At 42.7% G+C, this 14,663-nt stretch overlaps 1 protein-coding gene across 1 annotated transcript in view; it reads left to right on the forward strand.

Moving 5' to 3' along the window:
* Positions 1-1,150: 1,150 nt before the first annotated feature.
* Positions 1,151-14,663, forward strand: part of LOC115174709 (protein dispatched homolog 1-like) — a 77,771-nt gene continuing 64,258 nt past the window's right edge. Inside the window, exon 1 of the mRNA XM_029733504.1 lies at positions 1,151-1,253. The gene's annotated coding sequence lies outside the window, so the exon portion shown is untranslated. The remainder of the gene's footprint in view (positions 1,254-14,663) is intronic.

The following is a 14,663-nucleotide window of genomic DNA, read 5'->3' on the forward strand; positions in this document are numbered from 1 at the left end:
TGTTCCACTGGATATCATAAGGTGAATGCACCAATTTGTAAGTCGCTCTGGATAAGAGCGTCTGCTAAATGACTTAAATGTAAATGTAATGTAAATGTGTCCGGTCTGGTCAGCATGTAAAGGCTATTTGACCAAGGAGAGTGATGGAGTGCTGCATCAGATGACCTGGCCTCCACAATCATCCGACATCAACCCAATTGAGATGGTTTGGGATGATTTGGACTGCAGAATGAAGGAAAAGCAGCCAACAAGTGCTCAGAATATGTGGGAACTCCTTCAAGACAGTTGGAAAAGCATTCCAGGTGAGGCTGGTTGAAAGAATGCCAAGAGTGTTCAAAGCTGTCATCAAGGCGTAGGTTGGCTACTTTGAACAATCTCAAAAACAAATCAAAATATATTTTATATAACTTTTTTGGTTACTACATGATTCCATATGTGTTATTTATTCTACAATTTAGAAAATAGTAAAAATAAAGAAAAAGCCTTGAATGAGTAGGTGTGTCCAAACTTTTGACTGGTACTATATAGAGTTTTTGATTTTTCAGGGGGTGCTGCAGCACCCTTATTTTCCATGGCTATGCCTAGCTTAGTTTCTAAATTCTCTAAGTGAATACATACTGCATTTCCAAACACATCTTAGTTTTAATTTTACGTCTCAAAATACAACAACTTGCCTAGTTAAAGGCTAAATGTTTTTTTTATTTTTTACTTTGCTATTAATTCTATTTGAGGGTCCACATGTCATGGAAAATACAAACTTTATTTCTAGCAATGAGCAATGGCGGATTTGTGCCTACAAAAAGACGCCATTGCTATTTAACTCTATTGAATGTTGAGATTGCCGAAAGCCCAGTCTCTGGCAACGACAAGGAGTGGAATGTTAGCTGAAGAGACATGGTACTCGTAGAGGTACTAGTGTTTTTTTTAGCTTTTAGAAACAATTCAATTTGATACATATTCATTCATTTTCATTAATTATTATATGTTGATATATATATATATATATGAAATATTTCAGGTTCTCGTTAATTCAGGTCAGTTGCTATTATAGTTAAAAAAAAAAAAAAGTATATCTAAAAGTCGACACTTTTGGACAACTCTTATTTTGAAAGTCATTAGGAAGAAACGCTGCCTACCGGAAGTTAGAGGCGCATCGTTTACACATAGTGCTTGGTGCTAGTTTTTCCACACACTGCTATTTGATTGACTAACAACACTCAGGCAAGCACCCATCTTTGTCGGGATGAACTAAAGTAAGAAACCATACATGCTTTTACTCTTTTGTTATAAATAATCCCTGTGTTATGACTGCTAGCAAAATATACTGCAACAACTAATTACATTCATTGCCCCTCCTAGTCTTACTAGCTTAGCTTGCCATTGCTAGCTATGTGTACATGTAACCTTTGCTAGCTTGCGTTAGTTACCTACTGTGAAAAAATCATCAATGTGTTCGCATGGGATGCTAGATTATATTGACAAGACAGTCAAGTGACCGCTCTAACAATGAAAATACATGGCATCAAAAGGGAGGCGAGATCAGGTAGGACCATTCTAGCCAATTAGAGGGCAGATAGCGCCATAGAGATAGATAGGACTCATCTATGTATCTGTGGCATCGTAGTGTCTGTGACAGCATGGGAAGCGTCACAGAGGCCATCCCCATTTTAAAGTTGTCCATTTTCTTCTTCGTTGGCTGATTGCTTCCAATTCAAGGCAATCAAATTGTGTTGGTCACATAAACGTGTTTAGCAGATGTTATTGTGGGTGTAGTGAAATGCTTGTGTTTCTAGCTCCGACAGTGCAGTAATATCTAACAAGTAATATCTAACAATTTAACAACATACCCAATACACACAAATCTACATAAAGGAATGGAATTAAGGATATATACATATATGGACGAGCAATGTCAGAGTGGCATAGACTAAGATATAGTATATACATATGAGATGAGTAATGCAAAATATGTCAACATTAGTGACTAGTGATTTTAAGTCTATATATATATAGGGCAGCAGCCTCTAATGTGCTAGGGATGGCTATTTAACAGTCTGATGGCCTTGAGATAGAAGATGTTTTTCAGTCTCTCAGTCTCAGCTTTGATGCGGTCCCAGCTTTGACGCACCTGTATTGTCCTCGCCTTCCGGATGATAGCGGGGTGAACAGGCAGTGGCTTGGGTGGTTGTTGTCCTTGATGATCTTTTTGGCCTTCCTGTGGCATCGGGTGCTGTAGGCGTCCTGGGCGGGCAGGTAGTTTGCCCCCGGTGATGCGTTGTGCAGACTGCACCACCCTCTGGAGAGCCCTGCGGTTGCAGGCGGTGCAGTTGCTGTACCAGGTGGTGATACAGCCCGACAGGATGCTCTCAATTGTGCATCTGTAAAAGTTTGTGAGGGTTTTAGGTGCCAAGCCAAATTACTTCAGCCTCCTGAGGTTGAAGAGGCGCTGTTGGCCACGCAGTCATGGGTGAACAGGGAGAACAGGAGGGGGCTGAGCGTGCACCCTTGTAGAGCCTCAGTGTTGAGGATCAGTGAAGTGGAGGTGTTGTTTCCTAACTTCACCACCTGGGGGCGGTCCGCCAGGAAGTCCAGGACCCAGTTGCACAGGGTGAGCTATAGTCAATGAACAGCATTATTACATAGGTATTCCTCTTGTCCAGGTGGGATAGAGCTGTGTGCAGTGCGATGGCGATTACATCGTATGTGGCTCTATTGGGGTGGTAAGCAAACTGAAGTGGGTCTAGGGTGACAGGTAAGGTCCCCACCCAAATTGCCGAAATAACACGTGCGTCCACTTATAACAATGCATTCATAACAACCTAACTATTATGGAAGTTCTATTCCATTAGCAATTATATTTTGGTTGACCAAATTTGACAAAAAATGATCACCCATTGATACCACAGAAAGCTAACTAGCCAATTTGTCATGGGTTAGATTGATATAGCCTATTGCATTAGACACTGTCTCCACAAGTGGCTAGAATGTAGACTTGGCATAGGTGGATATAATGCCAAAAATTCCACTGCCATTTTTGTACAATTATGTGCTGGATGTTGTCAGGAATACATGGTCTGGAAATACCATAAAACACAGTTAAAGCTACAATCCTTAGGCTAATTGAAACAATAACAAGTGGACACCCCCACCTCTGTTTTGGTAAAAAGCTGAGGGATCAGCCTCAATTTAACCACGCTCAAATTAATAGACAGAGCTATAGATGTAAGGACTGACCATCCATGATATCAATATTATAGTTGCAACCATGTTTTGAGGTTGTACAGTGTTTGTTTTATATTTACTTTCGTTTAAAAAGCTTATTTTTGGGGTTCTGATGGGGTACAACAGTTGAACTAAGCTCTTTAGGCATTTACAAGTTATACTGAACAAAAATATAAACGCAACATGCAACAATTTCAAAGATTTTACTAAGTTACAGTTCATATAAGGATATCAGTCAAATTAAATACATTCATTATGCCCTACTCTATGGATTTCACATGACTGGGAATACAGATATGCATCTGTTGGTCACAGATACCTTAAATAAGGTAGGACTGTGGATCAGAAAACCAGTCAGTATCTGTGTGACCACCATATACCTTATGCAGCTTGACACAGCTCCTTCGCATACAGTTGATCAGGCTGTTGATTGTGGCCTGTGGAATGTTGTCCCACTCCTCTTCAATAGCTGTGCAAAGTTGCTGGATATTGGCGGGAACTGGAACACACTGTCGTACACGTCAATCCAGAGCATCCTACAAATGCTCAATGGGTATTTGGTATTATATTTGGATCCCCATTAGCTGTTGCAAAAGCAGCAGCTACTCTTCCTGGTGTCCACTCAACATGATACAGAACATCATTAGACAAGAACAGCTCAAGGACAGAACTACATACATTTTTAAAAAGTCACATGTAGCCTAGATATCAATCCATACACACAAACTATCTAGATCGAATAGGGGTGAGGCGTTGTACCGTGAGGTGTTACTTTATCTGTTTTTTGAAACCAGGTTTGCTGTTTATTTGAGCAATATGAGATGGAAGGAAGTTCCATGCATTAAGGGCTCTATATAATACTGTAAGTTTTCTTGACCCCTGGTGGCATGTCTGGTGGGATAAGTGTGTGTGTGTCAGAGCTGTGTGTAAGTTGACTATGCAAACAATTTGGGATTTTCAACACATTAATGTGAGTAGGCAGGCCATGGAAGAACTGGGACATTTTCAGCTTCCAGGACTTGTCTTCAGATCCTTGTGATATGGGGCCGTGTATTATCATGCTGAAACGTGAATTGATGGCGGCAGATGAACGGCACGACAATGGGCCTCAGAATCTCGTTACGGTATCTCTGTGCATTAAACTTGCCATCGATAAAATGCAGTTGTGTTCATTGTCCGTAGCTTATGCCTGCCCATACCATAACCCAACGGCCACCATGGGGCACTCAGTTCACAATGTTGACATCAGCAAACCGCTCGCCCACACAACGCCATACACGTTGTGAGGCCGGTTGGACGTACTGCTAAATTCTCCAAAAAGACTTGGGTGGCGGCTTATGGTAGAGAAATGAACATAAAATTCCTCAGCAACAGCTCTTGTGGACATTCCTGCAGTCAGCATACCAATTGCACACTCCCATCAACACTTGAGACATCTGTGCACATTTTAGAGTGGTCTTTTATTGTCCCCAGCACAAGGTCCACCTGTGTAATGATCAAGCTGTTTAATCAGCGTCTTGATATGCCACACCTGTCAGGGGGATGGATTATCTTGGCAAAGGAGAAATGTTCACTAACAGGGATGTAAACAAATTTCTGCGCAAAATGTGAGAAATAAGCTTTTTGTGCATCTAAAAAATTCAGTTCATGAAACGTGGGACCAACACTTTTGATTGTTGCATTTATATTTTTGTTCAGTGTAAATATTTTTTTTTAAATCAATTGGTAGGCCTATATGTAATTATTTTATAAGTCCAAAAATGGATGTAGCAACTAAGGATTCTACCTTTTAACCAATCTAGGCTTTATAGCCTATGTCAAAGATTTTTTGTTGGGTTTTTCTAAGATGAGACGTGACAGTTTTAGAACAAAGTTTGTTTATTCTGAACGGTCTGGTTTTGCAACGTCTCGTGTCGGCTGTTTTATCTGAAATGTTTTAATTGTGGTTTGTAATTGGTCTTTGATCTTGCGTTGTCATAAAGCAGTGACATCACTTTCGCTCCAGCCATTTATTTGAACACCTGCATGTAGGGTGTGAAATGGTGAGGGAGTTCCAATTTCAAAATGAATTCACCCACGAGCTCGGCTTCAAGTCGTTATTCTTGTTCTTTGTTGGTTTCCTCATACATAGAGCTCGCCGGCTTGTAGTCCTAAAAAACGGAAATGAGTTACCTCTGGTTTGTTCGGCATTTCGTATGGGGGAAATGAATGGGGAAAGAATAGGGTTTTGGAATAAATGCTGAAAAACAGGCTTAGGAGATCTAATACGTTTTGCTCTCTGAGATAATCAGTTAGTTAATATGTATGAATTCTGAAGCCTTTGTGCTTGTTTTGATTACATAAATTCACAAAAGTTATGTTAGCTGATGAAGATTATAGAACAAAACGTATAAGATCTCCTAAGCCTGTGTTTACCACATACCTTATTTTCTGCGTTTATCCCAAAAAAAACATTCATTTCCCCGTAGGCTTTGGCCAATGAGCCATGACGGAGTTAGTGCCTACACAAATACTCCATTACTATTGCTCTCTATTGCCACCACTACCTAAAAGTGCCCCTTGCTTCCGACTCTTTGCAAGGAAAACTCTTGGAAGGAGCACTAATTTAAATAGACTCCTTTGACGCACACACCCAATGCCTCCAAAAGTACCTTTTTTGGGCTCGTGCTATGAGACGTAAAGAAGGAAGGGTGAAACTCTTGATTTAATGTAATGCTGCCTCATCCAGCTTTATTACAAACAGAACATAAATCACAAAAGAATGGGTCTGGCTGTGAGGGTCAGCTCAGTTCTGGTATATCTATTAGTTCTAGGGGCTATACTAGTGGAAACACAGCTTGGCTATGCTAATTGTAGGGCACTTGTAGTTGGGTGCCCCACACTGTAGTTTGTTGGTGGAAGTGTTTCTTAAGCATTAACTCAATGATCCATTTCTAATGCCTACTTAACATTATGAACATGGAAATAACCAGCAGCTCCCTAGCTGAGTGTTTGCTGTTCTAATTGGGTAATTAGGCCTAGTGCTTGAGAGACTGAGTCAGAGAAGAGAAACTTGTAGGGCATAGTAATCATATCACATCTTTTTGCCAGCTCTTTCACAAATGTAACAATCTCCAGGTACAAGATATACTTCAATAACATTGAAACTGGGTTTTTATCTAAATCTTTGTTAGACCTATACAATTCTGATTCATACACATTAGTCTGGCCTAGCTTTGTTAAATAATGCTTCCACAACAGAAATAACCAGAAAGCAGGCTTTTATATTGTGTGAGTTGTTAGCCTACACGGAACCAGGGAGAAGGAACATGCAGGTTTTTTTTTGATGCAGACATTGAGACATGAGCCTTGCTCTGTGGCCCCTGTCCCCCTAGGCCCTAGGGCAGTGGGATGGTTCTAGTACAGCCAGGTGGCTTCTCCTTGCTCTCCACATCATTAAAGGAGAATCCCTGAATCTGAGGCCCAGGGAGCCCCTGTAGGTCTGTTTGCCCAAGCACAGATGCCTCACAATTTACTACCGGAGTAAATTCTACAGATGGGGGGTCTTCCTCCTGGGGTTACACACTATCCAGTTCCCAACATGGCTGCTGGACGAGGGGCTGCTGGACGAGGGGCTGCTGGACGAGGGGCTGCTGGACGAGGAGCTGCTGGATGAGGGGCTGCTGGATGACCCCATTTTTCACCCCCTCTAGATAAAGTTGTTGGGATGAGAATGGCCAGCCCATTACATGACAGACCAGCAGTTGAGAAAACAGAATTTGGTAGGCTTGATTTCCCTTGTGGCAGAACGTCACCTCCTGCTCTGAACGCAAGTCTGAATGCTGGGTTTTTGGCTATGCCTGCTATTGTCTCCACTTCGGTCTCTGAAAGAACTGGAAAGGCAATAGCCAGCATCAGTTGAGAAACAAAACATGAGTGGATTCTGCATGCCATTAAATGGATGATGTGATTTTGTGTTTCTCAAATGGTCAACATTGAATTCTTAAACCCCTAATGTTTACATAACATGTTGTCTTTGCAGTTGAACTTATATCATCTTAAGAGGAATGCTGATCCCTTTTCTTCTAGAGATGTTTCCCTTATCCACTCATGTCACTAACCTATGTATTGTACAGTGTTTCTGTTATATAGCCTTCTGAGGTTAAAGAACGCAGAGAATCTCATAATATTCCACTGATTAGAACTCTATTTTGCAAATGTTGTGTTTTTATCAGTGATTCCAGAGACCAGTGGAATGAGATCATATGCTGTCAGAACTGAAGGCCAGAGCACAGAGATTACATTCTGCCATGGTCTGAGAACCTTTAATATGTTTTAAACACCCCCCCCCTTGCATGTTTCACATGAATACAAACAGGCCAGTCAGACGCCCTAAGTTAGGCTCAGTCTTCACAACAGTTTCTATTGTTTAGTCTAATGGAGTATGTTTGTACTTTACTCCTTAAAAAAATAGTTTGTTCAAAATTATAAACTTAGAGTAGATCAGTCTCAGGTGACGAAATCCACACAGAATTGAGCCGTTTTCCACTATGCCCACAAGGGGGTAGTCATGCTAACTCAACAACAGAGAGTTTGTCTAAGCTGTGGAAGAAGGAGAAACCCCAGTACGATTTCATATTTCTGGGGGGTGGGCAATAATTTGCCTTAGCTTGTAAATATTTTTGGCAATGGCATCATCAATCAATAAATGTTTACTTTTCCTCATGAACACCAAGTTAACTGAACCAACAAAATAAAAATGTGGGTATAAAAATGGGATCAGGCCTGAGGTCTTTTGTGGACTGCTGTGTTGACTCAAACAATAATCTGAAAAAGGCATAAACTCAGAGGTATACTCCTGACTGGTCGTAGGAACTGTTAACGTGAGAGGAGGGGAGCACATCCTGGCTGGTGGATAGGGAGGGGTGGTTGAAGTTTCCTAGATGCAGGAGGTAGGCCTAATCCTCAGGGAACCGTGACCTATTTACTGCCCCTTGGGCTTAAAATTCTGCTTTGTGTCCAGGTGCTCAGAAGAAAAATGTGACCCAAAATAATGAAGTATCTGTAAGGATAGTTAGTTTTTTTTAGATGATTGAAGATGGCTTGTGTCTTATTGTGGAATGCCACTGTAATGTCAACCATATTAAAATGCCTGTAGCCTAATCAATGAATACATGTTTAAATTAAGAGAGGGAGAGTAAATCACTAGAGCCACTTCTTTTGAAGATTTGTAAGACCAAAAGTTTTGTTTTGTTTTGTATCTGCTTATCTATTTAATTGGTCAATAAAGAGGTTTCATTAACTAAAATATCCTGGTGAAACGCTAATAGTTAAACGGAGCGGTCAGGGCTTTGGAATGGCTCGTCCTTATAACAGACAACTGCTCCCTTTTGTGGACTGCTGTGTGGACTATGGCCTTGATTGTAAATTCCTCGAGTCTAGTATGCCTGGCCAACTCCAGCACAGAACACAGATAGACTGTTACTGTTTCTCTCTCTGGAGTGTCTGTCCGTATAGGAGGAGCATCTCGGAAGGGTATCTTTCCAAACCCTCTTCCACCCCTACCACCGTTGAACAACTGGGCCGGACATCTGGCTCTAACAGCTGTTTATGGCCTCATTTCAGACGTACTGCTGAATATGCACCAGTCCTGTGGTGGTGATCTGGAGCTATCAGCACTCTCAGGACGCGCCATAGAGCTTTCTTACGGTCATTTGAAATGTCATTTTCAGATGCCCAATTCCCCTTCATGTTCATTTGTAGAATTGGAGAGATCTTTGGGGTTATTTTTGCAAGTAGTCAATGTCTCCAGTTTCTGAGGCTATTCCTAGTTGATCTAGTTTGGCTCAAGACATCTTCCATCTAGCGGTGACATGGGTGAAACGGACTGGTTGGTGCCACTAAAGGCTTGACTGCACACTTTCCATCTACAGCTCATATCAGTGAGTGACTCTCATCTAGATGAGAAGGAGAGAGACGGGCGGATCTAGACCCTGCTCCCACTTCAGTCAAACACATTGCCATTTCTCATCTCCCTGTAGCGATTTCATACTAAAACGTGGCATGGATAAACCACGTGAAGTTGTATCTCTTATGTGGAGTTTAGTCTTTTTTGTGTATGAGAACTGATGGGGAGTCACTACGGAAATATCCCTTTGTTATTGGAAACGCTGAGATTGAGCCAGATTGCATGACTTCAACTGTCAGATTGAAAGGACTGAGACTGGAGTAATTAGACTGTATCCAGGCCTTAGATCGTTTATGGGAGGATGAGTCGAATCGACCTGAAGTTCCCTGCAAGTTCATGACCCTTCAACTTCAAGCCAGTGGCTCTGGAGGCAAAGCCTACTTAGTGACCTCAGCAAAGTAGCCATTGACTATATGACAAATGCGTCCTTTAGCATTGGGAAGATAAGGTAAACGGAATAAGTTTGATTCATTTCACCATTGTCTTTGTAGAGGCTCTTGGCCTGTGATTTTGAAGGTAGTGGAACTGGAACGATTCCCAAGATCATTTTTAATAACTGACAGTTTTATATTCAACTGCCACTCTTTTATATCTGTTTTCCTCTCCTTTTCCAAATGAGGAAGAACTCAAGCCCCTTCAACTACTTTCACATCCACTTGTCTTTAACCTTCGGTTACAGCTGAATGGATCCCTCCATCAATTCTAGCCTGAAGTTTACGATGTTCATTTCTAGACGCCATCCTAGGTACTGGGATAGAGCACCATCACCTCACTATATCACGGTCCTCTATTATAAACCTGTCCTTGCTTGATGGTCTCTGTATAAAACTTCCCTCTGCGTTCACCTGGCACAATGGCATGTGGGTCGTCAGCAGGCAGGCGGAGGGAATGGATCCTGGCCTCTACCAGGCAGTATATCACGTCAGCTCTCTATCACAGGGCTTTACGGAGCCCATGATTGAAACCAGGCTGCCGATAGGGCTGCTTCTCTGAATCTCTGCTTAGATGGAAGAAATCGATAGTGCATGGTGCTCCTCAAAAGTCATATGTGAAATATTAGACTTAACCATTACACTCTGCTCTCAGCTATTTGACCAGGGCCCATAGGATAAAGCAGAGAGAACAACGCATGGCTCTGTCTTTCGCATTGCCCGGTACTGCCATCTCAGTCTGCGGTGCAGCTGTCACTGTTTGTATATTTGATATACTGGGGATGCTGAAAAGAAACAGGTGTTGTATATTAGTTCCACTGTTTTATTTCCCCAAAAATGTGGACTGGAGTCAATAGAGTTGTCAGAGCACGTTATTGTAATATATGGCTATCTGACTTTTAAATTGACCATTGCTACAAACCATCACCCTCCCCCTTTCCCCCAGGAAGAAAAGGGGGGGGGATAATGCAGTTCAGGTGGACTGACCTCAAAGAGAGATGAGAAAGATGGAAATCTCTTTGAAACTTCCCCCCTCTTTCAATAAGTTTCATTGGTTACCTGCAGGACACACTGTATTCTTTCAAAGTTCTTGCAGGGAAATTGGATGGGGAGTTAGTTGGCCAGTATGGAAAGAGCTCTACATGTATTTGTCATACTGTACTTGTTGTAACCTGTTGAGAGGACCATAGACCTATAATCAAACTCTGATCTCAGCTCAGCTTCGTCTGAGCTAAATGTGCCAAATATTCATTCTTCATTACCTGTAAATATTCCATGAACATGAGTGACGTTAAGGAGGATCCAGCCCCGCCAACACTAACCCGAGGACACATTTCCAAAAGCTTGTCTTGCTTTGGCCCGCATGAATGCTATTTGGCTGCGAGGCCTGGGGTTGTGAGGGGTGACTGCATCAGTGTTTATCTTACCGACCCGATCCCCAAAGACAGGGCCTTATTCTCCCGCAGAGAAAAATCTCATTAGGGTTTGTTGCACAAAACACAGAATTCTGATCCCTCGCAGGCTTTTTCTCTGGGACACATGTTTCTAACTGCTGTCTGACCCGGGCTCTTGAGCTTGTCCAATCCCATTTGGCTCATGTGCCTCCGAGCCAGGGCTCAGTTACCCCGCACCCATCTCAAAAGGCTGTGTTTTTATTTCTCTCACCTTTGACCTCGTCAATAGAGACAGATCCATTTGGTACTGTATAGGGCTGGGGGTGTTTGATGGATGAACACCTCGTTGTGTAGGTGTCTTGGCCTCTATGTTATTGTGATAAAGAATGCTGTGTGAGTAAAGAACACAGTCACAGCTTGTCTTTGTCAGTGGGGTATCATCAGTGTAAGCCTGTCCGGGCCCATGAAGCATCCGATCCTCGACTGCCCATTCCTGGCAGCTATGTCTCTTTTGCTGTCTAAAGGTTGTAAATTCAGTCAATGACGTCAGGGCACTGGGCTGATGCCATGCATCAAAGACTCACTTTAAATGCATGTCTCGCCTTCCGCCTGAGATGACTCTGACAATCAATAAAGCTGGACTGAGGATATAGCAGTTGCCCCCGCTTGACTCCAATCTCAACCATTAATTGAAGTCTGTGCTTTTCGGGCTGAGGATATGTCTTGATGGAGAGGTGACATTGACCATAAAAGGAGGGGAAGAAGTGTGTGTGTGTGTGTGTGTGTGTGTGTGTGTGTGTGTGTGTGTGTGTGTGTGTGTGTGTGTGTGTGTGTGTGTGTGTGTGTGTGCGCACACACTGCAGCAGACTGAGAAAGGTACTCTGTGAGAGCCCATTAGTGCTTAACAGTGAAAGGCCAGGTCCCCATAGGAATCAGTGGAAGGAAGCTATGTTGAGTAATGGTGTGCACATGGAATATGTAACTCACTAAAGAGGCACTTTCAGCACCTTGCATGTGATTTCCAAGAGACTTCAGGAGGCTGGGGTTTTACCTCTTTTTAAAAACTTAAAATGTGTTTAGAAGTGATTCTGTTTTGCCTGTTTCCATTGTAGTTTTCTGAGGAGATTAGGCTATTTCCTGTGGTTTCACACCATTTGTAGACAGAGAATAGAAATCAATAACCGTGAGGTTGACCAGTCCGTCTCCAGTTCAAAAAGCCGCCCTGAGGCTGAGAGCCCTCCATCCTCCTCCCCCTGCAGGCAGGATGTTTGGAACAGGTGTTTGGTGACAGGGTCAAGGATGCGTTTTCTGAATAGTGTCTCTGGTTTGTCTGCCAAAGCAGTTAGGCCTATGTGGGTATATGGAGGTCCCTAGAGAGCTTGCTGGCCCAAGCCGTTAAAGCATGGAGACATATGGTGCCCCCTGATCGACGCCAGAGTCTGTTCTCACTCCCTGTGTGCTGGGCTCAAACTTCAGCTTAGCATGCACTCTTTCAAAATAGCAATTATCTTTAGTATAGATTATCATGAGATGGGCTAAGTATGGCAAAACTAATAATGAAGTGACATAGCGCTCCCCTTTTTAAAACAGGATTTTGTTAAGATCATCTGGTATGCCCGAAATAGCGACACTCTCAATGAATATTCAACCGTTTTTGGTTTTGCGATGAGTTTTTTTTTTCTTCCAGAATATGTTAGTTCCCAGCAGTCTTCTTCTATGAAAGCGTTATGCTTTCTCAATCTCTCTGCAGTAGGCATGCCTTATTTGACTGAACCCTTTTCAGTCATTCGTTGCTTCTTCTTGGCATCCATTCAGTAGTAGTAGCAGCAGCAGCAGCAGCAGCAGCAGCAGCAGCAGCAGCAGCATCATCATCATCATCATCATGGAGACCCATTAGAATATGCCTAGTGATGGAATTCAGAGGCTGTGTGGATGGAAACATGGTCTGAATGATCATGTCAGTGACCCACCCACTATAGAGAAGCTCCTTCTCCTATCGTGGCCAGATGGGGCCCTAACCTGCTTGCCCTCTCCACTGCTGACTCATAGCCTGAAACTCCGCTTCCATAGCCGGGCTCCCGTCATTTATCACGTCCGAGCTGAAGCCTTTAAGAAAATTGCAGTACTTTAGTCCTCTACGTTTCCTACTGAAAGGCGTCCAAGAGTCTGAACCCCTTAATTCAATAAGAGATAAATTGAAAAAATGTGCAAATGTAAGCTGTATTCGCTGGCCAGAACCTAGGAGTGGATTTCATACCCCCTCGTTCTCTGTGCTGTAAATCTTCCCAGAGTTCCATCTGCTTGGCTCCGAACAGTTAAGAAACTGTTCATTAGACTGACACAAACCAGAGAGAACCATGAGGGCGGGAAGTGGCGCTACGTACGCAAGAGTCTTGGATCGGGCCCAAGTGTCTGGCCCCTGAGGGCCTGCTGATTGGGTCACCATGCAGAAGGTGGGACTGGGATGGAAAGGCTTCGGGGTCAGCTTAATCCATTTCTTTTGTTTCAGTCAACAGAGGCCTTTGTGAAGTCTGAGCCCATCCATAAATTGGGCTGAAAGGCACAGCGGCTGCCAACAAACGATTTAACATGCGTTCCGTCCCCTCAAAGGAATAGTGGTTTTGATAGCGGTAGCCAATGTTTTCGCTGAAATGAAGTATTTGATTTAATTGTGGTTTAAAATGGTGCGTTTCATTTCACTACTGTGAGCTGGCTGTTTGCTTTTTTTGTCATCTTGCACTAGTCTGATGGACGACCAGAAATGTTTCTATGTCAACCAATAGAATAAAAATATTTTGGGTTGTTTAGTGATTGATTTAAAGTACATTCAGCAGACAGGTTCTGATAAGACCTCTTCACACACACAGTGAAGGCGACATTTGGCTTGTATTTCCTTGGTTGTTTTACGGGCTAATGGGTAGCCCGTAAGGGTAACAGTAAGAACTTGAAAGGTCTTCTTTCTTTTTTAGTACTGCGTTAAAATCCAAGTAGCAGATAATGGACCCTAATAGATATCTATGTAGCTGTGCTGTATATTAACTAATACACAGATCAAAAATATCAACTCAACATGTAAAGTGTTGGTCCCATGTTTCATGAGCTGAAATAAAAGATCCCAGAAATGTTCCATATGCAAAAAAAGCTTATTTCTCTCAAATGCTGTGCACAAATGTATTTACATCCCTGTTAGTGAACATTGATACTTTGCCAAGATAGTCCATTCACCTGACAGTTGTGGCATATCAAGAAGCTGATTTAACAGCATTATCATTACACAGGTGCACCTTGTGCTGGGGACAATAAAAGGCCACCCTAAAATATGCAGCTTTGTCACACAACACAATGCCACAGATGTCTCAAGTTTTGAGGGAGCATGCAATTGGCATGCTGACTGCAGGAATGTCCACCAGAGAATTAAATGTTAATTTCTCTACCATAAGCCACCTCCAACTTTGTTTTAGAGAATTTGGCAGTACGTCTAATCTGCCTCACAATCGCAAGCCACGTGTATGGCGTCGAGTGGGTGAGCTGATGTCAACTTTTGCTGATGTCAACGTTATGATCAGTGCCCCATGGTGGGGTTATGGTATGGGCAGGCATAAGCTACGGACAACCAACACAATTGTAATTTGAAAGCACAGAGATACCATGACGACATCCTGAGCCCCG

The sequence above is a fragment of the Salmo trutta genome, chromosome 35 (assembly GCF_901001165.1).
Source record: "Salmo trutta chromosome 35, fSalTru1.1, whole genome shotgun sequence".
NCBI lineage: Eukaryota > Metazoa > Chordata > Actinopteri > Salmoniformes > Salmonidae > Salmo > Salmo trutta.